Source organism: Schistocerca serialis, chromosome 6, assembly GCF_023864345.2.
Source record: "Schistocerca serialis cubense isolate TAMUIC-IGC-003099 chromosome 6, iqSchSeri2.2, whole genome shotgun sequence".
Lineage (NCBI taxonomy): Eukaryota > Metazoa > Arthropoda > Insecta > Orthoptera > Acrididae > Schistocerca > Schistocerca serialis.
This window is the reverse complement of record NC_064643.1, coordinates 148,616,833-148,644,287: the sequence shown is the minus strand read 5'-3', so window position 1 is coordinate 148,644,287 and position 27,455 is coordinate 148,616,833. Positions and strand designations below refer to the sequence as shown.

Sequence of the window (27,455 nt, the reverse complement as noted above, 5' to 3'; positions counted from 1 at the left end):
AGAACTTAGAACTACTTAAACCTAACTAACCTAAGGACATCACACACATCCATGCCCGAGGCAGGATTCGAACCTGCGACCGTAGCAGTCGCACGGTTCCGGACTGCGCGCCTAGAACCGCGAGACCACCGCGGCCGGCGACAGGGATTAGTGATCATGATGTCATCATAGTGTTTACTTTAGTTAATAAATCAATCAAGAAAGCTAGGATAGTTTTTCTGCTAGAAAGAGCATATAGACAGTTATTAGGATCCCTCTTAGAAAATGAACTGACATTTAGTTCAAGTACGATGGACATACAGGAATTACGAGCTAAGTTTAAATGGAATGTAAACATATTCTGGAGAAGTATGTGCCGAGCAAGTGGATTAAGGACGTAAGAGAACCACCCTGGTTTAACAATTAAATTCGAAAAACGCTCAAGAAGCAAAGGCTATTGCACTCTCGATTCAAAAGAGAAAGCTCAAATTATGACGGCCAAAAGTTAATAGAAATTCTGGTGTTTGTAAAAACTGCCACCGTCATACCTTAGCAAAAGATCTTGTCGAGAAGCAGCGAAAATTCTGGTCATACGTAGAATCGTTAAGTGGGTCTAAGGCTTCTGTCCAGTCACACGTTGACCAATCTGGCGTAGCAGTAGAAGATTGCAAAATGAAAGCTGAAGTTTTAAATTTCTCATTTAAGGAATCGTTCACGCAGGAGAATCGTACAAACATACCGTCGTTTGACCATCGCACAGACTGCTGTATGGAGGACATAATAATAAGGTCCCTGGTGTAGGGAAACAACTGAATGAGTTGGAAGCAAATATGTCGCCAAGTCCTGATGGAATCCCAATTCGTTTTTACGAAATGTACCATGCAGCATAGGTCCTTTATTTAGCTTGCATTTATCGCGAAACTCTCGCGAAAAGTCCCAAGCTACTTTAAAAATGTCGCAGGTTACTCCTATTGTAGGGTAAAGAAGAAGGGTTAAAGAACGGACCCGCAAGATTACAGACTACTATCCCTAACATCGGTTTGCTGTAGAATCGTTGAACATAATCTCAGCTGCGCGGGGTAGCCGCGCGGTCCAGGGCACGTTGTCACGGTCCGCGCGGCTTACCCCGTCAGAGGTTCGAGTCCTCCCTCGGGCATGGGTGTGTTGTTGACCTTAGCATAAGTTTGTTTAAATTGCATTAAGCAGTATGTAAGCTTAGGGACCGATGACCTCAGCAGTTTGGGGGGGGGGGGCGGGGGGGTTGGGTTGGGTTGTCTGGGGGAAGAGACCAAACTGAGAGGTCATCGGTCTCATCGGGTTAGGGAAGGACGGGGAAGGAAGTCGGCCGTACCCTTTCAAAGGAACCATCCCGGCATTTCCCTGGAGCGATTTAGGGAAATCACGGAAAACCTAAATCAGGATGGCCGGACGCGGGATTGAACGGTCGTCCTCCCGAATGCGAGTCCAGTGTGCTAACCACTGCGCCACCTCGCTCGGTAGCAGTTTGGTCCCATAAGATCTTACCACAAATTTCCAAATTTCCATAATCTCAGTTCTAATATAATAAATTTCCTTGGGAGGGAAAAATCTACTATCCACAAATCAGCATGGTTTTAGAAAGCATCACTCGTGCGAAACTGAGCTTGCCCTTTTCTCACATGATATCCTGCGACTATAACACATCTTAAATGATGCCGCACTGCCGAGTGTTAACTAGTGTATAAGCACACGGAAAGGTTCTCAGATATGTGATTAGCTCGAGGATTTCGTAAGTCACAGATCTCAGTATGTTGTCCTCGACGGCGAGTGTTCATCAGAAACAAGGGTATCTCGAGAAGTGCCCCAGGAAGCGTGATAGGATCCCTATTGGTTTCTACATGCATTACTCGTAATGATTCGGCAAACAGAGTAAGCAAAAGTCTGCGGCTGTTTACTGATAATGCTTTGGTGTACAGGAAGGTGTCGTCACCGAGTGCCTGTAGGAGGATACGAGATGACGTAGACAAAATTTCTAGTTGGTGTGATGAATGGTAGCTAACTGTAAGCGTAGAAAAATGTAAGTTAATGCAGGTGAGTTGGAAAAACAAACCCATATTGCTCGAGAACTGTATTGGCAGCGTGCTGCTTGACATAGTCAGGACGATTAAATATCTAGGCGTAACGTCGCAAAGCAACATGAAATGGAATGAGCATGACAGGATTTTAGTAAGGAAGGCGAAAGGTCCACTTCGCTTCATTGGGGAATTGTAGGAAAACGTGGCGCACCTGTGAAGGAGACCACATATAGGCCACTAGTGCGACCCGTTGTCGAGCAGTGATATAGTGTTTAGGATACGCACCAGGTCCGATTAAAGGAAAACATAGAAGTAATTGAGCGACGCCCTGTCGGACTTGTTCCAGGTAGATCCAAACAACGCCCAAATATTGCGGATATGCTTCGGGAACTCAAATGGTAATCACTAAAGAGACGGCGACGTTCTTTTCGAGGAGCACTACTGAGAAAGTTTAAGAGAATCGGCATTTGAGTCTGAGTGAAGAACGATTGTGCTGCCACTAACGCACATTGCGCGTAAGGACCACGAAGATGAGATTAGAGAGATTAGGGCGCATACGGAGGCATACAGACAGTCGTTTTTCCTTCGCCCTATTTGCGAGTGGAACAGGGAAGGAAATTACTAGTAGTGGTACTATCCCCGCAGCATACGGTGGCTTGCGGAGTATGTATGTAGATGTAGACGATGTTCACCCAGTATTTGAGAGTGAGAACATTTAGCGACTCCCTACAAATTTTATACATCATTTCAAAACATTCTGCAACTCGTTTTTGTTGACACCTTCCACAAAATAATGAAACGAGGAAAAGCTTATGGCTTACTACGTTTACACTGTACGTGCAGTCAGACTTCAGTATCAGAAACGACGTTTCAATTTATTACTTCTTCAAGACATACTGCGGACAGTACCCTATATGGCATTGTATGCACCTGCAAAATTGTATCACTCTGCGACTTATATTTCAGAGAATATGACGTTATAAATATGGAGCTGCAAGAAACGGATATTTTATACATAAGAGTTGGGTTCTTTGTGGAATCGGAGTTGCAGTTTACTGGTTACCAAAGATTTTGAGATCCGCTCGCCGGACTCAAAAATGTACACCGCTAACAGTTCGTAACCCGCGTCCAACTTACTTCTAACAATTTTCAACGATAATGTCCACAAAAATGTATCATCAATGCCATTAAAACGCAACATGTCAAAAAATAAAAAAAATACGCTTCAAGTTTCCACCAAACCGAAAGAAATATATCGGCATCAATCAAACTTCACTAGTCACATTTATCTAACACTACCTCGCAGAACACTATATCGGCGCACGGGGGGGAGGACGGGGGGGGGGGGGGGGGGGTAGTAGGCACTTCCCAGTTCTCCCCAAGTTTTTCGCAGTGTTTCCCTGGTTACAGCAGATCACTAAATCTCCCAACCAGAAATCAATTATATTCTCGACCCATTATCTGTCCACAAAGGTCAGTACTCCCCCCACCCCCAAATCAGCCACAGGCACGCTGTCGATTAGCTCGCCCGATTTCACGGGTTCCAAAGTGCTTCGCGAAAATTGTTTCAACAACCCATCTTTCAACCAATAAGACTCAATAGCTGCATGGAGGCAATTTCACCGACAATTTTCCATCGGAAAACATCATTTCCTACCAGGGCTTTTAAAAGGTTTGTTTCCATCAGGTGGCGGAGCCTGTCATATTGCGAAGATCACTCTCCCTGGGGCAGGCGTCGTATCGCCTCACCCACAGCCTGTTTAGAAGGCTAGTAGAACACCAGCACATTGTCTTCAGGTTGGAGGAAACGAACACCTCCCTGACACAGGAAACCAGTTCCAGAGTACACAACAGCCACGTTACGAGCACGCAGATGTGTTGCATTACATTTCAGACACCGGCGTAAGGTCTTAATCACACATTGCACTGATTTAACGCCAGAGTGCTGTAGACTTCATTGTTCCGTGTCGCTAAGATGGGACAAGTGTCTCAGAGTACAAACCTAAACAGAAAACACCAAGAACTCATTTTTCAAGATGAAATACAAAAATATGTTTTCGGTATTCTACATATCGCTAGCTTAGAGATCTTGCAGATACATTTAGAGCACTAACATCAAGCACAATGGCACAAAATATGCTTCATATGTTAATCGAATAACATGAAAGTAAAACATAGTGCCAAAGAAAGTACTCTGTGCCACGATCTTTATAGCAATAGCAGTGCACGACTAAAATATTTCATCAATGTAAGAAGACAACAACTGACTCCGGATGGTGCTTCAAAATACACGCGTGTACACGTTCAGCGACTCATTGCAGTTGCAGAAGACGTCTTAAAGGAAGCATTAATTGCAGCTACGTATCAGCTAGTTAATAGTTTTCTTGTCAAGTTCTGAAATTCTTGCAAAACGCTGTTTCCTTCACATTGTGGCAATCCGGACGTTACTGAAAGCAGGATACTTGTGCTCGATATTGGTAACAGTTTGCTCCTAGCTTGGGTAGGTCATTGGTAGATTGTGACGCCTTGAACTAAAGAAAGTCCATCAGGTGATGATAGTTTAAAGCGCCAGCAGTTCTCACAGCAAGAAGAAAGTTAACATGTGAGGGATGGTACCTAACATTTAATGCTCGGGGCCTAAAATAGCTAAGGCAAAGTCAGCATGCAAATGTTATAAGGCTCACAGGCTGCTGCAAGCCAGCTCCACGACTTATACGTCACTATCTCAGTATCTCAGTTCGTTTTTTGGCGTCACAAGAGTGAGAGTTTCGTTCCAGACCTTCCAGTGCCAGAAATAATCGCTGGCAGGAACCTGAGCGTCAGAATCCAGCAACGCTAGGCACCAGAAAACGCATTCGATCGCGAAATTTTGTAGTACACGAACAGGGAAGCTAAACTAAATGGTGAAAAATATGGACTTCGTGAATTTGTCAAATGACATGACTACGTACAGCAAAGGCAGCACCTGAATAAGATCAAAGTACTGTAGATAGTACAGTAACCAGAGAGGAGCAAATATCATTGCACAGTGCTTAGAGCCATTTGAACCATTTGAAGATCGAAGTAAAATAATGCACAACAGCGACGCTACTTCTTTAATTATATACTAATTCGTTCATTCATTCACACTACATTTGTGAATCAAAACATAACGTTCAAAGTAAATAAATGTCTGGCAGCAGCTACAGGTTGGAAACCGCGCCCTTTCTCACAGTGAACAAGGCATGTTAGCCACGTGAAAACAGTGTTTCGCAAACCTCTTCTTAACTCCACTGTACAGTACTTCGCGCTCGGGCATTAGGCGGCTCCTGTGGGGCCGAGGGAGTGACAAACAACCGACGCACGCGAAAGTTTAAAAGCTGTACTGCCGCAAGGTCGTAACTGCACAATATCAGAATTATGACCCAAATTTCACTCAGGATCCACTGCTCGGGGTTGATATCCGCAAGTTATCTTTTTTCTCCTTAAAATATGAGGTCGAGTTTGTTATGTTTCCTTGTGAGAGGGTTATTAAGCTTACGCAGAGAAAGGATGAAGGAAAGCTCGCAAGTTTGTTGCACCCACAGGAGAGCGTCCTGTATATACTGAAAAACCTGAATTGGCACACTTGAAGACAGACGGTGGCTATACCACAAAAGGGTACGAAACAATATTTTGAGAACCTGCATTAAGTGACAAATCTAGAAATATTTTAGAACTACACGAATCGTTCCCGTAGGTCTAGTGATGGCAAGATTATGTATTACACCTCACGGAGAGGTATCTAAGCAATCATCCTTCCCGTGCTCCACTCACCAGTGGAACGGACAAATCCAGTGGTACGTTGTGAAGTTCCCTCTGCCACCCACTGACTGTCATTTACAAAGAATAGATGTAGAGACGCTCTCCAGTACCGAACTGAGTGATACAGTATTCATTCATTGAAGGCCGCTGATCAAATCCCGGTCCGGTCATCGAAATTGAGCTTTTCTGTGATTTCTCTGAATCACCGAATACATGGATGATTTTTTTTGGTAAGTTTCCCGTCACCCCCAACCGGAATTTGATTCCATTTTCCAATGCCGTCTGCGGGACGTAAATCCCGATAACCTTTCCTGTAATTCTCTCATGGACAACAAGATGCTAAAGCACCATCGTCTTTTCCAACAAGGAAAAGATTAACTAATACTATTGAAAACAAGCGTAGACACTGCCTAGTGGCGCCATTAGACTTGCGACGGCTCTTGCAGGTTGAGCTGAACACCGCGTTGGCAAATGAGGGCATCGGTTTCACGACCCCACCAGTTGCTCCATCTGCGCTCGAGAGCCCAGCTGGTGCCTAACGATAGTCAGCGCCAGATGAGGCGCAGGCCTCACGGAGATGCCCAAAGCAGACGAAGGATACACTAGAAGACGAGAAAAAGAGGCAACTACCGGATTTAAACAATGTCCAGACGGGAAGAATAAACGCCACAAAAGAAGGAGCGAGAAGTAGTCAGCAATCGCAGCTGAGACTGACGACATCACGCTTCTGCGACGGCGTTCGACTTCGAGGCAGCCGATACAAACTGTGGCGGCGGAAGGCAAATTCCCTGACAGAATATGAGCAGAAAAGGAAGGAGAAGTTGTGGCGTACCGTTCCCAATTACCAGACTTCGCGCAAATGTCTCGGTTAAGTTCTAGATTTCTCCGTAACGTCTCATAGTTCGGGGATATGACACACAGTTGATGGTGATCATTCTGGCGGAGAGAAACGTTGATCTCAGCGGCTCTCTTAATGATATTTGAAGGAAGCAAGCCCCCCCCCTCCCTCTCTCCCACCCCCCATCCTCTCTCTCTCTCTCTCTCTCTCTCTCTCTCTCTCTCTCTCTCTCTCTCTCTCAACAGATCGTAGACGTGACCCTAACTAGTGACTGAACCGTCGCAGGAAGTTACTTGGCGAAATTTAGAAAGCCGGCCGAAGTGGCCGTGCGGTTAAAGGCGCTGCAGTCTGGAACCGCAAGGCCGCTACGATCGCAGGTTCGAATCCCGCCTCGGGCATGGATGTTTGTGATGTCGTTAGGTTAGTTAGGTTTAACTAGTTCTAAGTTCTAGGGGACTAATGACCTCAGCAGTTGAGTCCCATAGTGCTCAGAGCCATTTTTGAAATTTAGAACGTAATGATGCAAAGCAACATTTATATGCCGTTTTGTATTATGTAAGTTTCGAACATCTCTAACAAGGTCAAACAAGATGTAAGTATCGGACGTGTAACAAAAAAATTCCTCTAAAGGATTTGGGGACGGTGCCAAGATATCTGCATCTACATGTACACTCACCAAGCCACTTCGCTATGTGTGATGGAAGGTACTTACAAACACACACACACACACACACACACACACACACACACACACATACATACAGACGTACACAAGCACACACTTTTTCATGTTCCATTCAAGAATTGTCAAATATTGGAATTAAAAATTAGTTTTGGAATCATTCAGCACGATATCCTTCCTGAGCGGCACTACTTCCCTGGTTTGTTGTGTTTTTCATACAGCATGTTATCTTCAACACGAGATCATGTTATTATTAAAATGTAAATTATGAATTTACATGATGTCTCATGTTCCGAAACAAATTACTGTTGCAATCCGGAGACTCAGTAAATTTTAAGAGAGTATCCTGGCGTCAGTTTATTATGTGACACCTTTGGAAATACCCAAGACTTTTGCATCAAGGCTGACCTATATATCCCATACTGATTTTCTGCAGACAGCACCTGTCCAAAGAAAAGCCACGTGTATAATGAATGTCTTCCTAGAATTTCTAATGCAACTTCTAACAGCTGACACCGCTCTTTTGTTCCCATCAGGTCGCCCTGCTAGATTTCCGTACTTCCGTCCGCCTGCTTAGCTGGGTGGTAACGTGATCGCTTCTCATGCAAGCGGGCCCGGGTTCGATTCCTGGCCGGGTTGGAGATTTTCTCCGCTCGGGGGCTGGGTGTTGTGTTGTCTTCATCATCATTTCATCCTCATCAAGCCGCCCAGTGTGGCATCGACTGAAATAACACTTCCACTTGAAGTGTGGAAGGTAGGAGACGAGATACTGGCAGAAGTAAAGCTGTGAGGACCGGGCGTAGGTCGTGCTTCGGTAGCTCAAATGGTAGAGCACTTGCCCGCGAAAGACAAAGGTCCCGAGTTCGAGTCTCGGTCGGGCACACAGTTTTAATCTGCCAGTAAGTTTCAAGACTTCCACTTGGCGGCCGTATTTCCGCGGACGGTGCTTCCCGGCCAACGATGCCCTACGCTCATTTCATTTCTGTACTTACAACTTCCAGACGCCCGTAAAAATTGACCGGGGTTTTTGAAGAAAAAGAACAAATTTAACAGTCAGCTTATTATTACAGAAAAATTGTTATATACTTACAATCTTTTGTTGTTGGATGTCGAACGTGAAGCAACACGACTACTCGCGGTGCCAATGGTAGTCTGTGAAAGAAAAAGATGAAACAACGTTAAGTTATTGTTGGACTGGTGATCGCTTGTGAGTATCCTGCCAAACTGAAATGCTATATGTCCCTCTGAGGCTTTGCGTTCTATCTTAACAGAAAGTGAATAACACGTTCTAAGTATACATTCTCGCAGAGATGATTTTGCGATAGTTATACAAAGAATAAAATTAGATTTTTTTTATATTAATTAGTTGGACAGTTTTGAGCTATTTTAGCTTATGACAACAATTTTATAGGTGACAGAAAACTTACATCTTACAGAATTGAAGGTTATCCACTCAATAATATGAATAAAATGTCTGTAGCACATTGTTTTGGTAGTGGCTCAGAAGAGATCTGAAACTCGTTTGCGGATGTCGACAAACAGATTTCCATTTATAAATAGGGTCTTTGTAGAAGATCCGTCAAGGATGCAGAAGATGTTGCACCAGATACACCTCGGCTACCTGAGTCTATCATAACGAGATGTAGGACATGAGTTTCAGCAGCAGTTTACTACGATCCAGACTTCACGAATATAAGGTGGTCATCGCGTTGGAGGATGAAACATCTTCAGCTGAGCAGCGCAGAAACACCTCGAATTTTCGAAACTGAGAAATGAGTTACCTTTCATTGCGGCAGAGTTCCGGTTCCCGCTACAAATGACATGTCAGCTTCAAGAAACATGGCAGCCTTTGCCGAAATATGAATGGTGCCGTGCAAAAATTGGAGAGTGTGCAATGGAAATTGTGTTCATTAATTATGGTTTGTGTATTGGAAAAAACCTAATCTTGACAAACTTAGAAAGATATAAAAAATTCTACAGACGGTGACAATTGTGTTGCAGTAGATACGAACCTTACAATATTTCAATTTCTTAGCTTTCCTCCACTTGACCGTGTAAATGATGAGCCGGCCGGTGTGGCAGAGCGGTTTTAGGTGCTACAGTCTGGAACCTCGTGACCGCTACAGTCGCAGGTTCGAATCCTGCCTCGGGCATGGATGTGTGTGATGTCCTTAGGTTAGTTAGGTTTAAGTAGTTCTAAGTTCTAGGGGACTGATGACCTCAGATGTTAAGTCCCATAGAGCTCAGAGCCATTTGTACCATTTTTTATAAATGATGAGAAATAATTTTCTAATATGAATTATGTATTATCTGATTCAAGCTGACTCCAGAAAATATTGTGGTGTCACCGCCAGACACCACACTTGCTAGGTGGTAGCTTTTAAATCGGCCGCGGTCCGCTAGTATACGTCGGACCCGCGTGTCGCCACTATCAGTGATAGCAGACCGAGCGCCGCCACACGGCAGGTCTAGAGAGACTTACTAGCACTCGCCCCAGTTGTACAGCCGACTTTGCTAGGAAAGGTTCACTAAGAATTACGCTCTCATTTGCCGAGACGATAGTTAGCATAGCCTTCAGCTAAGTCAATTGCTACGACCTAGCAAGGCGCCATTTATCCTTTGCTATGTATCTAATGAAGCATGTACATTAACAAGACCAATGTTCACCAATCGAGGATTAAAGTTAAGTATTCCAGCAGCTACGTACTTTTCTTTATAGCATTCATTACGTATCCTGTTTCAGACCTCACGCCAGCCTGCGTGAGTTTAAGCGCGTGCCTTTCGGTTACCCGTCACTGTGGACTGGCTGTCTTGCCAGTCCACAACAAATATAAAACAACATTTGTTTGTCATGTGCAATAAATATGCCGATAAGAAATGTAATGAATAGGCATTCAAGAAAGATTCATTTTTCTGTCAAGCACAATCAGCATTTTGTTTAAAACTTTAAATTTACTTTAAAATACAATACAAGACGATGTTAATGCAAATAGCAAATTTTGTTACATTCTGAATTGTGCAACCTACTAAATAAACAGGCATATCGTAAGGTTCCACTACGTTGCCTTTTATTGCCTATTTTAGCTACTTGCAAACCTTTTTGCGTGCGCATTTGAACGATTTATAATGCCAAAACTTCGGAAACTTCGGATCTCTGTTTACAACACTCACGCTTAGTTGTGTTTTAACGAAGAACACCATGACACAACACAGTGATCAGGAAATTTGCGCCTCCGCTCCTTTTGCTTCCTGGCCAAATTTATGCCATTGAGGTTCTCGTGGACTTGATCCCATGTGGCTACTAGATACTCTAAATTCCATTTATGCAGACTATGGAGTGCAACTCAGCGAAGTATTGTCCACCGACAATAAGAAGAACCAGCTGCAATAAAACTCGTCAAGGCACTGACTTATACACTCCATTTGAAGAGCACGGAGGTCAATGGCGCTTTTAGATCACAAGGGAAGTAATCTTGTTGGGACATTTTGTTGTGACTTGGCAAGACAGCCAAACCACTAGGAGGTGAAGCCGAAAGGCACGCGTTTAAGCTCACGCAGGCTGGCGTGAGGTCTAGAACAGTTAAAGGATTTGAGTCTAGCAAATAAAGTACGTAGCTGTTGGAATACTTAACTTTAATCCATAATTGGTGAACATCGGTCTGACGGTACATGCATCACAAGATAAATAGCAATTGATAATGGCGCCTTGCTAGGTCGTAGCAAATGACGTAGCTGAAGGCTATGCTAACTATCGTCTCGGCAAATGAGAGCGTAATTTGTCAGTGAACCATCGCTAGCAAAGTCGGCTGTACAACTGGGGCGAGTGCTAGGACGTCTCTCTAGACCTGCCGTGTGGCGGCGCTCGGTCTGCAATCACTGACAGTGGCGACACGCGGGTCCGACGTATACTACCGGACCGCGGCCGATTTAAAGGCTACCACCTAGCAAGTGTGGTGTCTGGCGGTGACACCACACATTTCACAGCTCATACGTACCTTGCTTAATTAACGTACCAACTAGGAGAGCACGACCGCAGACAGAGAGAACTGGTCAATTAACCCATCCCCGTGATGCCAGTCTTGGTATTCTAAAACTAACAATGTAGCACCTACTGAAAAAAGTTGTCTCATCACAAACTGTCTCCTACTCACACCTCTGGAGAAGCTTCACTGTGTTTCCAGAATTGCTCGTCCAGTCGTATGAGGTCAAGAAGCAGCCAAGAGGGAGGGCAGGAGAGGGGCGAGAGAGAGGGAGAGAGAGAAAGGGGGGGGGGGGGGGAGGAAGCCGTAACATCTGCAAAATCATCCTCTATCCGCACAGTCAAGAAGGTGAGCAAGCAAGGTGATGGTGGCATGGCAGGAGCCATCAATGCGAAGATTGGAGAACATCCCCCAGGCTGTGGCTAAGCCATGTCTCCGCAATATCCTTTCTTTCAGGAGTGCTAGTTCTGCAAGGTTCGCAGGAGAGCTTCTGTAAAGTTTGGAAGGTGGGAGACGAGGTATTGGCAGAAGTAAAGCTGTGAGTACCGGGCGTGAGTCGTGCTTCGGTAGCTCAGTTGGTAGAGCACTTGCCAGCGAAAGGCAAAGGTCCCGAGTTCGAGTCTCGGTCGGGCACACAGTTTTAATCTGCTAGGAAGTTTCAATGCGAAGATTGGCTATTGTCCAATGAAAGGCTGACACCAAGCCATCCAGAGACCTGGGCCAACTGGAAGCAAGTTGAGTGTCTGTGTTGCAGTGTCCAAGTGCAGACGGAAACGGCACAGATGGGGCAACGTGCTGGAGGCGATCTCGAATGATTGCCTGCGTGCTCAAGAGAGCACAGAACAGCTGACAGAAAGCAGTATGTTCCCAGTTAAACGCACTGCCGTGGACCGGGACAGAGTTACAGCTAGAGTCCGAGGATATCCGCAGTAACATTTACTTTGCGGTTAAAACTTTGCATGCATCTGGACATCTGTGGGCGGCCGCAGTAACAATTACTCTGTAATTAAAAGTTAAAGATCAGTGTTAATAATACGGTTTCCATCTATTTGCGCATTACAATAATTATTGTTTAAGGCATTATTATTAACCCTTTGCCAGGCACATAAATGTGATTTGCAGTGTGTCCATGTAGATGTAGATGCAAGAGCTAAAGACGGCGACATGCCAGTCTTCCTTATTTTCCGTACAATTGCACATTCCCATTCTACTTCCGCCGTACTAACAGCTGTTTCAGTCGATTTATGTAAGCTCAACTGGAATAATCAGAGGTAACTTAGCGGAATTACCTAAATCTGCCATATGGCGACATGAAGACTGTTCTACAACATTTCATCTACTGGAATTTTCCCATGAAAGTGCAACTGCTATTTGCTCATCACATGCGACATAAAACATGCTCGGTATAAAATCAGTAATGCTGTCAGTGTTTCTCTGAAAATATTTACAAATACATAATGCAACAGTAGTACAAAGTGTAATACGTGAACATGATATAACACCATGTGGATTACAGTGCATTTGATAAGCTAACTACATGACTAATATTCAACGATATGCAAGATATGACGACAATGGAAGAGTGGAAATGGAAGACGTTCGTAGTGACATTTCTTCAGAAAACGCGTTTTCAATGCCATTCTGGTCTCGGTTCTTTATTTCATGTACCCAGACGTGATCCAGGCGCCAAATCATGGAGGACACCTTTCAAATATGCGTCAGCAGATGGCACTTGGTCTTTGTGCCAAGCTGTTCTTTCCTCTGTAGATCAAAAATTCTCCTGTTGACCAGAACACTACTACTGAAAAACCTAATGATTCATTTCTATACTTCTAGTATCACGAGCAAAAAAGTAGTGCCTCAGTGTTAACTGCAGTTGAAATAAAAACTTTCTTCCTCCTATTTTGTCGAAAACTGACATTTTTGAGATCGTGGCTGTGGATAAAACGCAAGTTGATTTTTGCAAACGTGCGGCGTTAGATTTTGAACCGACAAGAGCATCTTCAGACAGCTGTCCTTGTTTATATTACATTTGTTCTTGTTTACATTAGTTCTTGGAAAAAAAATAGTTATTAGCTTTTCTCCAGCATCTAATATAAACAAAATTTGAACAGCCATCTGAAGACGAAGCTGTTCATGTAAGCAACTAGCATTATTACGAGTGGCTGGTTGCTGTTTCCTTTTCTGCAAGAATCAACTTCTAAAAACGTTTCTTTTTGGCGCTTAGGATCAGTCAGTTTCCTGATATGGCGCATAGAACGATCTTAATAAAGTCTTTATTTTCTAATTTGTCTCACTATTTTTTGAGGTGATGCAGCGTGCAACATAATTCCGTGGTTTCATAGTATCATCTGGATTCCCTGGATACAAATCAGATTTTTGCAAACTGAGATACCTTGTTTCATCATTCTCCTGAAAAATGCCATATTTGGCACTTACACCCAAACCTCCAGGTGAAACTCAGATCGGTACCAACGTTGTATGTCGATAGAGTATCAACCAAAACTCCTATTTACTTCGTAGTATGTGCTGCCGTCCAGCAGAACGGGCATAAACGTCAATTAAAAATAACACCAGCATTAGGGACCACAGAAAAAGCTAACTGTGAGTAATTAGTTGTAGCTTCCGTGGAGACTTCGGTAGAGCGCTAGATCGTCGTAGCAAGGGTCATGGGTACAAACCTCGATGACGACTTTTTTGTACTGCATTATGCGTGAAAGTGTTATATGGGACAACATGTTTATGATGTGTAAAAGGGCTGTTTGGCGTTTACACCAGTGTTCTCAAGGCAGTCTGCTTTCGCTTAGTTTCTTTGAAAGCAGTAAACATAGAGAGTACATTTGTAGTTTCACAGAATATTAAAGCATACAGAAAAATAAAGAAACAGTTGTATCACATGTAAGGAAGTAATGGTGGTGGTGGTGGTGGTGGTGGTGGTGGTGGTTGTGCTGGTAGTAGTAGTAGTAGTAGTAGTAGTAGTAGAAGTAATAGTAATAATAGGCTGATAATAAACATAACAAAACTAATAGTAGTAATAATAAAAAATAATTAGATCAATTACATAGTACATTACGTTCAAAAATTAATGCAAACATGCAGAAACACACACACACACACACACACACACACACACACACACAAAGTGTCATTGATTCAGGAACAAAGGCTTCACAGTAATGGTTGCATACGAAGAAGTGTGTGTAGCAAATTACATATAACAGTTTCACGCGTAAACAGTTTTAAAAAGTTTTCATCAGTGGAGTTTGAACGCGGAATCTTTGGTACGACAACCTCGCGCTCTACCACCTTACCCAGGCGAAATCTACAAATACTTATCAATAAGCTTTTCCTGTGCTTCGTAGTTGTGGTGTTAATTTTAATTATCGTTTACACCCGTTCTACTAGACGACAGGAGTTTCGGTTGATACTCTGTCGACATACAACCTTTTGTACCGAGCTGAGTGTCTGACATATGGAGGTTTAGGTGTTAGAACGTTTCCCCACTTCCACTCTTCAATTATAACACGAATTCATTTCATTTCGTAATGTTCAGGAATGTTTTCCTGGCAATTTCACAAGATCTGTTTAAATAATAACGGTAGATGTCACTCAAGGAACACACCATGAAAATGAGAGACTGGTGAATTAAAATGTGATCATTATCGGCTTCTTCGTTACACGTCCATGGTTCATGCAAAGTTAACTACGAGGAGCGATTTCAGCAGTCCAGGTCCGAAACAAGCGTCATAACTCGAAACGTACCAACGGGTTAAAATGGTTTACAAAATTTTAATGTCCGTGGAAGCCGATAAAAGACTTGCGGGTTCGGACAGCATTTTTATTATCCGCTTAGACCTCTAGTTACAGCGAGAGCTCGTATTGTAGCCAAATATTTTTGAAATATCCTCTTCATCGGTTTCCTATTTGTATAAAATTACGGTTGCATGTGCTGTATGTATGGTCCGTACTGGCCTTGGTATATGTGCTCATGACTCGACAAAGATGAATAACAACTCTTGATTACCATTTCGCAATCACCGACTGTAGAATGAATATCGAACGACGCAGAAAGAAGGCATATATACACTGAAATGTAAAAGAAACTGGTATAGGCATGCGTATTCAAATACACAGATATGGAAACAGGCAGAATACGGCGCTCCGGTCGGCACAGCCTATACAAGATAACAAGCAGATCCCGGGATCGAGTCCCGGTCGGGGCACACATTTTCAACTGTCCCCATCGAGGTATAATCAACGTCACCCGTCGGCAGCTGAGGGTTTCAATTAATTATCATTCATTCTAGAGAAGCTGCACGTCATCAATGGTATCTGTTCTTTCGAGAACAGTTACTATCTTCCTATAAGATAACAAGTGACTGGCGCAGTTGTTAGATCGATTGTTGCTGCTACAACGGCAGGTTATCAAGATTTAAGTGAGTTTGAATGTGGTGCTATAGTCGGTGCGTGAGCGACGGGACACAGCATCTCCGATGCAGAGTTGAAGTAGGGATTTTTGCTTACGACCATCTCACGAGTGTACGGGACCGTGAATATCAGAAATCCGGTAAAATATCAGATCTTCGACATCGCTGCGGGTGGAAAAAGATTGTGCAAGAACGGGACCAACGACAACTGAAGAGAATCGTTCATCGTAACAGAAGCGCGACTCTTCCACAAATTGCTGCATATTTCAGTGCTGGGCCATCAACAAGTGTCAGCGTGCGAACCATTCAACGAAACATCATCGATATGGGCTTTCGCAACCGAAGGCCCACTCGTGCACCCTTGATAACTGAACGACACGAAGCTTTACGCACAGCCTGTCAACACTGACATTTGACTGTTGATGAATGAAAACATGTTACCTGGTCGGATGAGTCTCGTTTCAAATTGTATCGAGCGGATGGACGTGTACAGGTATGAATCCATGGACCCTGCATGTCAGCAGGGGACTGTTCAAGCTGGTGCAGTTGGAGTGAAATGGGACCTCTGATACCTCTAGATACGGCTCTAACAGGTGACAGTTACATAAGCATTGTGTCTGATCACCTGCATCCATTCATGTGCCTTGGGCATTCAGACGGACTTGGTCAATTCCAGCAGGCCAATGCCACACCCTACACCTTCAGAATTGCTACAGAGTGGCTCCAGGAACACTCTTCTGAGTTTGAACACTTCCGCTGGCCACCAAAGTGCCCAGATATGAACGTTATTGATTATATCTGGAATGCCTCGCAACGTGCTGTTCAGAGGAGATCTCCACCCCCTCGTACTCTTACGGTTTATGCCCTGCAGGATTCATGGTGTCCGTTCCCTCCAGCACTACTCCATACATTAGTCGAGTCCATGCCACGTCGTATTGCGGCACTTCTGCGGAGGCCCTACACGATATTAGGCAGATGTACCAGTTTCCTTGGCTCTTCACTGTACATTATTGTTTTGAGGTCGCCGGTTTCACGTTTGCCGAAACGGATACACGGAAGAAAATAGCGTTCTACAATCAAGAGGAGGAGAACTTGTTACGGCTTTTGGAGCGGCGAGCCGCAGGCACCCTTTCAGTCGATCAAAAAGCAGCTGCGCAGCAGAAACGAGGCTGCAGGCGTGAAGAATCGCTTCCTGGCAGGCCGCGTCTTTTTGTGGCGGGGCGCTCCGCCAGCCGTGGCGATCAGGTTGCGGTGGCGGCGGCAGAGGCGGCCGTTCTAGGTCAGTGGACCGGGCAAGTTGGTCAGCGAGCGCACAGCCGCGCCCAACAGCCGACCGCGGCCGCTGGCTGGCTGGCTGGCAACAGCCACTCTCGCGGTTCTGGCCACAGCGGACCACGTGCCGTCAGGTTGGCAGTAGGCGAGGCTACCAAAAATCACAAGGATGGCATGCAGCAAACGTCAAATTGACATCAAGCTCATTAGTCATTACATGCTTGGACAGGTAAATGATTAGCACCTTTGCGAAACTGCACGGAATGGGCAAAAGTACCACAATCTACATTCTGCATATAAAGAAATATTATGCAGTGGGTTCGTTATTAGTGAGAACATTATGTTGTGCCTCGTCTAAGAAGGACAAACATTTACCAGTGTACGTCGAAATTCAACAGCGGCAGGGTCGTGACCTATTGGGACTGCAATTTATTGTTCCGCGATATTGCTGCTTAAGTTCGACGCATCACGGGAATGTTATGCGAATACACTGTTGTTGGGCTCAAGAGGACCACACTCAACACCATGTAGGGTTATAGGATGTCAATGGTCCTACATGACTAGCGCCCGAGAGGACACACATTCGCTGAGCTGTGCACGATCGTACTGCCATGTGAATTTCCTTAAATCAGGAAGCAGAAAGGTACCCAAACCGACAGTGTGACAATTAAGACTGTTGATAAAATATCGATATTTTTCCATAATATATCAATGTATATTAACGATGCTCACTCCCCGATACATCGATATCAAAAGGGCCGAATCGAATGCCGATATATGTATATTACATTATATTTCTTTCACAATTTTCGATAAATATTTGACGTTGTTCTTTTGAAATTGTAGTACAACATATTTTTACTTTCACTGTGGGAAGGAGTCTTACAACTTTTTGAGCTTTCATCACTCCAATCTTTCTCTTTGACTGTCTGAAGCAAGTAGATGCGGCACAAAAGAAGTCCAATTGCACTGTGGGATGGCGGTGCGGATAGAACAACAAGATTTCCGATGTTAAGAAATAACACACAAGTTGCGTTAACAAACAATTTTTAATGCAAAAATGGTTCAAAAGGGGTCTGAGCACTATGGGACTTAACATCTGAGGTCATCAGTCCCCTAGAACTTAGAACTACTTAAACCTCAACTAACCTAAGGACATCACACACATCCATGCCCGAGGCAGGATTCGAACCTGCGACCGTAGCGGTCGCGCGGTTCCAGACTGTAGCGCCTAGAACCGCTCGGCCACACTGGCCGGCAATTTTTAATACAACTAGAGTACTCTATTGTCTTTACATCGGCCTTCTTCGAAAACAATTGCTGGAGATGGTGACCGTAAATCTGAATGACAAGATTGATCTTTGCGGTGGGCGGAGACGTGTGAGGGGAAACGCTGACGTAATCGGCGCTCGGCGCTACCAACAGAAACTACAACACTTGAGCTCCACCACGTGATTTTGAACTACATCCGCTAGGTCACTGGTGTTTGCAGAAATGAAAAAGCACGGAAGTCGACATGAAGTGTTCTGGACAATTCCGACATATGAAGAAACCGAATGATGGACCCATCGGACACATATTGTGCCACTTACAGGCAGTTAACAGTACTAGGGAAGTTGTTATCGCCAAACGCGAACATCCATCGTTTTTCGTTCATATCTTAGCCAGGCCGCTACCTCGTTGATGTACAAAATGTCTAATAATAAATCAACACTTACAGTTCTAAAACTGGCAGTGTAATTACCGTGTGCAGCCGATACATTTATAAGCCGCTACACGGAAACATTTTCCGTCGAGATATCTATACTTTTTCTCGATAGATTGTGAGCCGCTAACGGTATTTTTTAAGTATCGATATAAGCCGATTCCCGATATTTTTTAAAAATATCAACAGTCCTAGTGGCAATGTCTAGAGCCCTACAGACTGTCGTCACGTCCGACAAAGTTGCGGCTTCCCTTGACGTGGCAGTAGACACATGAGGAGTTACGCTTACAAGGTCAACACCACGCACAGGAGACGCACCACGTCCTCTTTACATCAGTTTCTGCGTAGAGCATCACGATGGAAGAATCCGCATGTGGTGGCTCTGAGGAGAACGAATGTTGCCAGGTAACATTCGTCGTTTCATTCGAACCGTGCATCTGTCATAATGGATGTTGGGTGCCACTGGGTAAACGACACGATCACCTCTGGTCTGCACAGTCATTAATTCAAACAGCAGGCATTACACTTCTGACGCCTTAAGGCCGGTGAATGTGCCCTACCTCCGAGATCACCGTGACGTTATCTTTCAACAAGATAACGCAAGACTGCATGTTTCTCGTGCCGTCCTGATCTGCCTCTATACACGGTTTGTTCGCCTGTTGCGTTGGCCAACACGTTTCTTCGCATCTCTCACCCACTTGATACAGCTCCTCATAGGTTGCTGAGAGACTGGGACGCCACCAGTCGCCAATGACTGAAAGTAATGAAATGCGTCAATCGAGTTGAATGTGTCATTCAGGCTCAGCTCGACTATGTTACTGTTTCCGACTCCCTACAATTTGTATGCTTCGAAATTATTGCTGTCGCTTCTTAACGTAACACTTCTGATTGTTTTATGCCACTCTCAATGAAAATTACTCTGTTTTCACCATACCTAAACTAACGTGATAATCAACGCTAAACGGTTTACGCGCATCCTGAAACTAGCGCTACAGTGTCTCGCGTCACGTGGTATACTTCCTCTTGCTGCACATCGCCCCACAAGCTGCTTTCAGGCTGCGGTTATTGTGGCTCCGATATCGCTGGATCCCTCCGACGAACGGCATCGGCTGCAGGCGGCCGACCGATCTTTCCAAATCAGTGTGCCACTAGGTGCGCTGTCGCACTATAGCCGATCTTATCTCCCGAACGTACAGACTTCGGACGACAACCAGTGAAACTGAAATCAGTTTGTTTACTTCGGTAAAATCGACCAACGCACTCGGACACGAAATAAAGAGCGTGAGAAACTGATAAATTTAGTCTAAGAAAGAATGAGATTGTGGCATCCTGAGGATGAAAATAACATAATCGCATTACAGTTCGGAATCTATAGACTGAAACCGTAAATAGACAAAATCTTCACTGGAAATTTTAGTCTTTGATTATAACCTTAAAAAATAATTAATTCAAATGGCTCTAAGCACTATGGGACTTGACTTCTGAGGTCATCAGTCCCCTAGAACTTAGAACTACTTAAACCTAACTAACCTAAGGTTAGCAAACACACACTCGTGCCCGAGGCAGGATTCGAACCTGCGACCATAGCGCCTAGAACCGCTCGGCCACCCCGGCCGGCATAATTAGTTCAAGTGAAGAGTGTGGCGTATGTTATATGATTACAGCTACTGTACTGGATGTCTTTTTCTGGTACGTTGTCCTTCGTTGTCTGCAAATTATTATTACTTCTGCTTACTGGCGTTTTATGCCAGTTGTATAGTGATTCTGTTAATACTAAGTGGTTAGCAAATGTGGTGTACGGTATGTATTTCCACTTTTAAGTGGTTTAGGTTTTCAGAGTATCTTATGCTACAGTTTATGATCGTTTTTCAGTTGTGTGTTAAACAGCAGCCATTGAAGGTTAATTGACGTACTTCCGCACAACTTTAAACAAGTACATAGAAACAGAGTATTTATAACTTGCCTTTGAGGGTCACTATTAATTCAAATTAAAATTGTTCAGATGGTTCTAAGCACTATGGGACTTAACATCTGACTGGGTGTTGTGTGACGTCCTCAGGTTAGTTAGGTTTCAGTAGTTCTAAGTTCTAGGGGACTGATGACCATAGATGTTAAGTCTCATAGTGCCCCGAGCCAGCCACTTAACATCTGAGGTCATTAGTCCCCTAGACTTAGAACTACTTAAACCTAACTAACGTGAGGACATCATACACATCCAAGCCCGAGGCAGGATTCGAACCTGCGACCGTAGCAGCAGCACGGTTCCGGACTGAGGCGCCTAGAACCGCTCGCCCACAGCGGCTGGCGTCACCACTATCTCGAGTAAGTAACAGAACGTTTCTCCTGTCATGTCATATATTCGTAAAACTGGCCTGGTTATTCCGATAGCTGAGGACAGGATATATAGTACTCGACACGTTCTTTGCGAGACAGGAACACATGCATTCGGCGTCTCTTTTATAGCAGAAGCCGCTATGCAACACTCGCATCCAAGCGCAGAGGCGTCGTGGAATACAACCCACCTTAAGAGGGTAAAACCTAACCTACTTCATACATAGAATAGATTCCAACCTAACCTCCTTGATCCTGCCAAAAACCGACGGAGGAGATCGGACGCACTATGACGACGCTATCGGGCGATGTTATCGGGCGACCTCTGGTGACGGTGTCTGACGACCGTTGTCGGTGCCACAGTGAACCCAACCTGAAGGCAACCGCATAGCCTTGCGTGCAACGCTTTCTGGAAGCCAGTAAACACGCGACAAATCACATCTAAGCTATCTAAATGCCTTCCGGTTCTCAAGAACGAACGGAGCAAGCTGCATTTCACAAGATCGGTACTTGTAGCTACCGTGTTGACCCCTGCCGGAACCTTTCGAATTGATGGTGATACAGCGAAACGCAGCTTCGTGCGAGTGAGTCACGGGCTGTGTATATGCACTGAGTCAGCGGCCTGCGAGGTCAGGCAGGACGGGACAAGTTGAGGCCGCGGCAGACTGCGTTTCGACACCAGTTCTCGAGGCCTGCGGTGGAGACACTAGGTCCATGCGCCCGCCATTACAACAAGCTCGACAAGGGTTCAAAACGGAACACTTGCTCCATCGGTAACAGGAGCCGCACACTGAAACGAGCACAACGTTGCTTTTGTGGTCTTCCGTCCAAAGACTGGTTTGATGCAGGACTCCACTCTAAGCTATCTTCAGCAAGGCTCTTATAGTTCTCCATAACTACAAATATTACAACCTACATTGATTTGAACCTGCTTACTGTACTCATCCCTTTGTCTCCCTCTATAATGTCTGCCCTCGACCTTCCCCTCCCGAGCACGGGGTCCCGGGTTCGATTCCCGGCGGGGTCGGGGATTTTCACCTACCTCGAGATGACAGGGTGTTTGTGTTGTCCTCATCATTTCGTCATCATTCCTGGCGAGATTGGGCTGAGGAATTTGTACGGGCGCTGATAACCGCGCAGTTGAGCGCCCCACAAACCAAACATCATCATCATCTTGAACTCCCCCCCCCCCCCCCCGTCCCTCAAAAAAAATTTAAATTTGACGATTCCGCAAAGCTTTAGGGTGTGTTCTTCAACCGATCCCGTCTTTCACAGTCAAGTTATGCCATAAATTTCCTTTCTCCCCACGTCGATTCAGTACCTTCTCATTCGTTATTAGATCTACTCAATCTACCGGCTTCTTCTATACCATCACGTTTCAACATCTGTTCCCTTTATTGTCGGAACTGTTTAGCGACCAAGTTTCACTTCGTTACAAGTATATTCTCCATACATAAACATTGAGAAAAGACTCACAAACGCCTAAATTTATATTTGATGAAAGTGAATTTCCCTTTTTCGGAAATGGTTTTCTTCCTCTTGCCAGTCTCCAGTCCTCTCCTTCAGCCGTCTACATCTACATCTACATGGTTATTCTGCAATTCACATTTAAGTGCCTGGCATACGGTATATCGAGCCATTTTCGTACAACTTCTCTAGCATTCAACTCGCGAATGGCGCGTGGGAAAAAGGAACACCTAAATCTTTCCGTTCGAGCTCTGATTTCTCTTATTTTATTATAATCATTTGATGCCCAAATAGCAAAAGTCGTCTGCTATTTTAATGTGTCATCTCGTAATCGAACTCTCTCACCATCGCCTAATTAATTTGACTACATTCTATTACCCTTGGTTTTGCTATTGTTGATCATTTAATAACCAACCATTCTGTTCGACTGACGTTCCAAGTCCTTTGCCCCCTCTGATAGAATTACAGTGTTGTCGGCAACATCAAAATTTTCATCTCCTTCTACTTACATCGCTTCCCAATTTCTCTTGGTCACCTTTACTGCTCGTTCAATGTACATTGTCGTATAACATCGAGGACAGAGTTTAAAACCCTGTCTAACTGCCTTCTCAACTATTGGTCCCCTTCCATGCCGTTCCACTCTTCATAACGGCAGTCTGGTCACTATACAAGTTGGAGGTCGCCTTACGCTCCCTATATTTTGTCCCCGCTACCTTCAACATTTCAAGAAATGTATTTCAGACGACACTGCCGCCAAAGCCAAATCTATAAATGCAATAATCACAAGTCTAACTTTGTTCAGTGTACAATCAAACTCCAGTATAGATGTACTAGTATTGAGCTCCTTAGTGTGTTTCTGATCTTATGATATCGAGGAGCGGTTCGCAGTGTACGGGCCCACAAGAGTTGACAGATTCGCGCTTGTACTCTGTGAATCTCTTTAATTAGCCTGGCACAAATTTATTTGTATTGCACCACATGTGACCACGTTTCTTCGCGAATAAATTGTGAGAAGAATACTACTTATACTGCGACATGGTATCAGCCCCACTTAATCTTATCGTATAGCCGTCCGCTGTGACAGAGCGGCTCTAGGCGCTTCAGTCTGGAACCGTGCGACCGCTACGGTCGGATGTTCGAATCCTGCCTCGGGCATGGATGTGTGTAATGTCATTAGGTTAGTTAGGTTTAAGTAGTTCTAAGTTCTAGGGGACTGATGACCTCAAATGTTAAGTCCCATAGTGCTCAGAATCATTTGAACCAGTCTTACCGTTACCGTATCAGGAACAATACGTGGGAAATTCAAGAATACCCGCTGAAATAGCTCTGAGCACTATGGGACTTAACATCTGTGGTCATCAGTCCCCTAGAACTTAGAACTACTTAAACCTAACTAATCTAAGGACATCACACACAGCCATGCCCGAGGCAGGATTCGAACCTGCGATCGTAGCGGTCACGCGGTTCCAGACTGAAGCGCCTAGAACCGAATACCCGCTGAATTCAGGAAGATAACTGGTTTCTGGATATTTAGATTACGTTTCCATGTGATATTTTTTTAAATTTGCCAAGTCTCTCGTTAGGCTGAGAGCCTGCGGCCATTGGCGCGGCACGTTCTTCGTACATCCTCAGTGTCTCCCCTTAGGCCTGCCTTAATTACATTCCACACATTTTAGCAGCACTGCCCCACAGGTAGCGTAAGTGTTTTGTAACCGATAATTTGTAAGTAAACTGGCGGTTCCCAGCATGGTACTATTAAATCGAGGTTTGTCATTTGTTGAACGTGCTGGGTACACAATCGCTGCTCTGCTTCAAGACCCCAGACAGTGTTGCTCGTAAGTACAGGGTGATAATTATTGAACTGTATGAAATAAAATCGTCATAACTTCTGAACGGTTTGCGTTAATGGGCTCCGGAACGCCCTATACTTGCAATGTTAAAATAACGGTTATAAATTACATCTTTCCTCACAAAGTATTTGAGGTAGGAAGTTGAACATTTTACAGATTATTTATTGGAATATGGGCTACAACTTAACACAGGGATTTTACAAAATTTTAGTTCAGTTATTAAAGATGATTTTTTTTTCAATTGTAATGAAAATTCACAACATTTTTTTGCAATTTTTTATTTATATATTCAAAAATATATAGTTTTTTGGAAAAAGGCCATGTTAAATTATACAGAAGGTACTGTGTAACATTTACTGAAAGTTTGAAACAAATATGTTTGGAAGATCCTTAGAAAACATGTAATTAGTATGAGAAAATAAAAGTTTTGGGAATCGAGCGACAAACATTGGATTAACTTTTTAGTGCATTCCAGGTCCATAGGATGGATTATCTTCATCCTCTGCAAACTCCTCCTCCAGCTTCCTCTTGTTCCTCCTCCTGTTTACTCTTGCTTGTATTTCTAGACTCTTTACAGCCCTGTCTGCAGCCCGAAGGCGTTCCTTGTCTAAAGCAAGAATCGCTCGTTGTTGTGTTCGTAGATTTTGCTACCATTTTCTTCAATTGCAGTTACTGCAACACTGTTCCAAAAGGTGGTCATGCATGAACACTTATCACATTTCAGTTGTATTTCACTATCAAGTCCTACGTGCTTTATTATGGAGAGTTCCAGACCAACTTCACTACATGAATACATCTTACACAGTTTGAAAAAATTCCTTTGAGAACCGACATATCAAATATTTTATTCACATCCGATTCGCCCATAAAACATTCATAGTTTTCACTCATTGAACCAAGCTTCTTCTGTGAAGTATTTTCTTTCCCACTTTGACTGCAATGGGCAGGTGTACTTGAGAGGTCAGGTTCACTCACTTGGTTATCGTCTTTATTGTTTACAGTAATAACACATACCTTTGGCTTTCCAACATTTCTCCTTTTCTTAAAAGCCTTCGGAGGATTTTTAATAACTTTACTTTTACTCATTATTATACTTCAACAAAACAGAGACTCAAGAAACAGAATTAATTACGAATATTTTCGGGATAACGACAGAGTAAATAAACATGAAACAATCGACAATCACACCAGCGATATATATTGAACCATCACAGGTTAGCCACAACACATACTTTATCTCACATCACTAAAATGTACCTGATGAACACGGACGTTAATAATAACACCATTTGACAGCAGTTTAACAGCGCCACAGTGGGTCACGCCCATGTAGAACACATTTCAAAAAAAATTTAAAAATAGTTGTAGTCTTCGGAATTGAATAAATTATATATCTATTAAAAGGTAATAGTCTGCAGATTCAGAAAACGCAAAAAAGTAAAAATTGAACTTTTCATGATTTTGAGCCTTTCCGGAGCCCCTTAAGCAGTTCAAAGTGCACGTTTGGCTGCGGGATATGATAGGAATTATTACGCGCATGGTATGGTTTGATTTAGCGACGAAGTCCACTGTCATTTGGATGGAATCGTCAATAAGCAAAATTGGCGCATTTCGCGATCGAGAAGTCTCTTCACCCTCAGCGGGCGACTGTGTGATGTCCAGGCACCGAATAATCGGTGCATTTTTCCTCTATGGCACAGTGACTCCCTAACGGTACGTGAAGATTTTGGGATTTCATCCCCATTATCCAAAGTGATGCTGATTTCGACGTGGTTCATGCGAGACGGAGCTCGACCCCATCGAAGCAGGAGAGTGTTTGATGTCCAGAGGGAGCACACTGCGGACCGCATTCTGGCTCTGGGGTACCCAGACGCCATTGGTAAGGACCTCTATCGGCCACCATGTTCTCCGGATCTGAACACACGCTATTCCTTTTTGTGGGGCTACACAAAAATAATCAGGTGTACACTAAAAACCCCAAAACCTTCGCTGTGCTGAAGACAACCGTTCAGGAGGCCATCGACTGCATCGATGTTGCGACATTTCAGGGAGTCATGCAAAATTTCGCTTTTCGTCTGCGCCACATCATCGCCAATAATGGCAGGCATATCGAACATGTCATAACCTAAATTCGAATATCTGTAGTGATGTTTACATGTTGAATTAAGTGTGTTTCACGCCGTAGTTTAATTAATTTAGGTTTTTTTGTATACAATTCAATAATTGTCACCCTGTGCTTGCAGGCTTTCAGCGGTTCAAATTGTAACTCCGTTACTCGTGTAGTCAAAGGGTACAACATCTTAACGTTTCGCTGACTGCGCCACTGTACATACACTATGTGATCAAGAGTATCCGGACACCCTCAAAAAACACACGTTTTTTATATTAGGTGCATTTTGCTGACACCTACTGCCAGTAATCCATATCAGTGAGCTCAGTGGTTATTAGACATCGTAAGAGAGCAGAATGGGGTGCTCCGCGGAACTCACGGACTTCGAGCGTGGTCACGTGATTGTATGTCACTTGTGTCATACATCTGTACGCGAGATTTTCACACTCCTCAACATTCTGAGGTCCACTATTTCCGATGTGATAGTGACGTGCAAACGTGAAGGGACACGTACAACACAAAAGCGTACAGGCTGACCTCCTCTGTTGACTGACAGAGATCGGCGACAGTTCAAGAGGTTCGTAATGTGTAATACGCAGACATCTATACAGACCATCACACGGAAATTCCAAATTACATCAGGATCCACTGCAAGTACTATGACAGTTAGGTGGGAGGTGAGAAAACTTGGATTTCATGGTCGAGCGGCTGCTCATAAGCCACACGTCACGCCAGTAAATGCCAAACGACGCCTCGCTCCATGTAAGGAGCGTAAAAATTGGACGATTGAACAGTGGAAAAACTTTGTGTGGTGTGATGAATCACGGTACATAATGTGGCGATCCGATGGCAGAGTGTGGGTATGGCGAATGCCCGGTGAACGTCATCTGCCAGCGTGTGTAGTGCGAACAGTAAAATCCGGAGGTGGTAGTTTAATGGTGTGGTCGTGTTTTCATGGAGGGGCTTGCATCCCTTTT

General features: G+C 44.1%; 1 long non-coding RNA gene across 1 annotated transcript in view; it reads right to left on the bottom strand.

The window, feature by feature from the left end:
- LOC126484406 (uncharacterized) overlaps window positions 1–27,455 on the bottom strand; it is a 130,204-nt gene that overhangs the window by 58,518 nt on the left and 44,231 nt on the right. Inside the window, exon 2 of the long non-coding RNA XR_007587849.1 lies at window positions 8,427–8,488. This is a non-coding gene — a long non-coding RNA (uncharacterized LOC126484406). The remainder of the gene's footprint in view (window positions 1–8,426; window positions 8,489–27,455) is intronic.